This window comes from Palaemon carinicauda, chromosome 40, assembly GCF_036898095.1.
Source record: "Palaemon carinicauda isolate YSFRI2023 chromosome 40, ASM3689809v2, whole genome shotgun sequence".
Taxonomy (NCBI): domain Eukaryota; kingdom Metazoa; phylum Arthropoda; class Malacostraca; order Decapoda; family Palaemonidae; genus Palaemon; species Palaemon carinicauda.
The window spans coordinates 18,059,631-18,062,130 of record NC_090764.1 but is presented as its reverse complement, the minus strand read 5'-3'; positions in this window follow the sequence as shown (position 1 = coordinate 18,062,130).

Sequence of the window (2,500 nt, the reverse complement as noted above, 5' to 3'; positions counted from 1 at the left end):
TATGACTTGAGATTTTCCCTCTTTAATGTGAAATTACTTTTCATGCCTCCTTAATGTGACATTACTTTTCATGCCTACTTAATGTGACTTTACTTTTCATGCCTCCTTAATATGACATTACTTTACATGCCTCCTTAATATGACATTACTTTTCATGCCTCCTTAATGTGACATTACTTTTCATGCCTACTTAATGTGACTTTACTTTTCATGCCTCCTTAATGTGACATTACTTTTCATGCCTACTTAATGTGACTTTACTTTTCATGCCTCCTTAATATGACATTACTTTTCATACCTCCTCTGTGTGACATTACTTTTCATGCCTACTTAATATGACATTACTTTACATGCCTCCTTAATATGACATTACTTTTCATACCTCCTCTGTGTGACATTACTTTTCATGCCTCCTTAATATGACATTACTTTACATGCCTCCTTGATGTGACATTACTTTTCATACTTCCTTAATGTGACATTACTTTTCATGCCTCCTTGATGTGACATTACTTTTCATACTTCCTTAATGTGACATTACTTTTCATGCCTCCTTAATGTGACATTACTTTTCATGCCTCCTTAATGTGACATTACTTTTCATACTTCCTTAATGTGACATTACTTTTCATGCCTCCTTGATGTGACATTACTTTTCATACTTCCTTAATGTGACATTACTTTTCATGCCTCCTTAATGTGACATTAGTTTTCATGCTTCCTTAATGTGACATTACTTTTCATGCCTCCTTAATGTGACATTACTTTTCATACCTCCTTAATATGACATTACTTTTCATGCCTCCTTAATGTGACATTACTTTTCATGCTTCCTTAATGTGACATTACTTTTCATGCCTCCTTAATGTGACATTACTTTTCATACCTCCTTAATGTGACGTTACTTTTCATACCTCCTTAATGTGACGTTACTTTTCATACCTCCTTAGTGTGACATTACTTTTCACCCTCTTTAATGTGACATTACTTTTCATACCTCCTTAATGTGACATTACTTTTCATGCCTCCTTAATGTGACATTACTTTTCATACCTCCTTAATGTGACGTTACTTTTCATACCTCCTTAATGTGACGTTACTTTTCATACCTCCTTAGTGTGACATTACTTTTCACCCTCTTTAATGTGACATTACTTTTCATACCTCCTTAATGTGACATTACTTTTCATGCCTCCTTAATGTGACATTACTTTTCATACCTCCTTAATGTGACATTACTTTTCATACCTCCTTAATGTGACGTTACTTTTCATACCTCCTTAGTGTGACATTACTTTTCACCCTCTTTAATGTGACATTACTTTTCATGCCTCCTTAGTGTGACATTACTTTTCATATCTCCTTAATGTGACATTACTTTTCATGCCTCCTTAATGTGATATTACTTTTCATGCCTCCTTAATGTGACATTACTTTTCATGCCTCCTTAATGTGACATTACTTTTCATGCCTCCTTAATGTGACATTACTTTTCATGCCTCCTTAATGTGACATTACTTTTCATGCCTCATTAATGTGATATTACTTTTCATGCCTCCTTAATGTGACATTACTTTTCATGCCTCCTTAATGTGACATTACTTTTCATGCCTCCTTAATGTGACATTACTTTTCATACCTCCTTAATGTGACATTACTTTTCATGCCTCCTTAATGTGACATTACTTTTCATGCCTCCGTAATGTGACATTACTTTTCATGCCTCCGTAATGTGGCGTTACTCTTAATGCCTCCTTAATGTTACATTACTTTTCATGCCTCCTTAATGTGACATTACTTTTCATACTTCCTTAATGTGACATTACTTTTCATGCCTCCTTGATGTGACATTACTTTTCATACTTCCTTAATGTGACATTACTTTTCATGCCTCCTTAATGTGACATTACTTTTCATGCCTCCTTAATGTGACATTACTTTTCATGCCTCCTTAATGTGACATTACTTTTCATACTTCCTTAATGTTACATTACTTTTCATGCCTCCTTAATGTGACATTACTTTTCATACTTCCTTAATGTGACATTACTTTTCATGCCTCCTTAATGTGACATTACTTTTCATGCCTCCTTAATGTGACATTACTTTTCATGCCTCCGTAATGTGGCGTTACTCTTAATGCCTCCTTAATGTTACATTACTTTTCATGCCTCCTTAATGTGACATTACTTTTCATACTTCCTTAATGTGACATTACTTTTCATGCCTCCTTAATGTGACATTACTTTTCATGCCTCCTTAATGTGACATTACTTTTCATGCCTCCTTAATGTGACATTACTTTTCATACTTCCTTAATGTGACATTACTTTTCATGCCTCCTTAATGTGACATTACTTTTCATGCCTCCTTAATGTGACATTACTTTTCATGCCTCCGTAATGTGGCGTTACTCTTAATGCCTCTTTAATGTTACATTACTTTTCATGCCTCCTTAATATGACATTACTTTTCATACTTCCTTAATGTGACATTACTT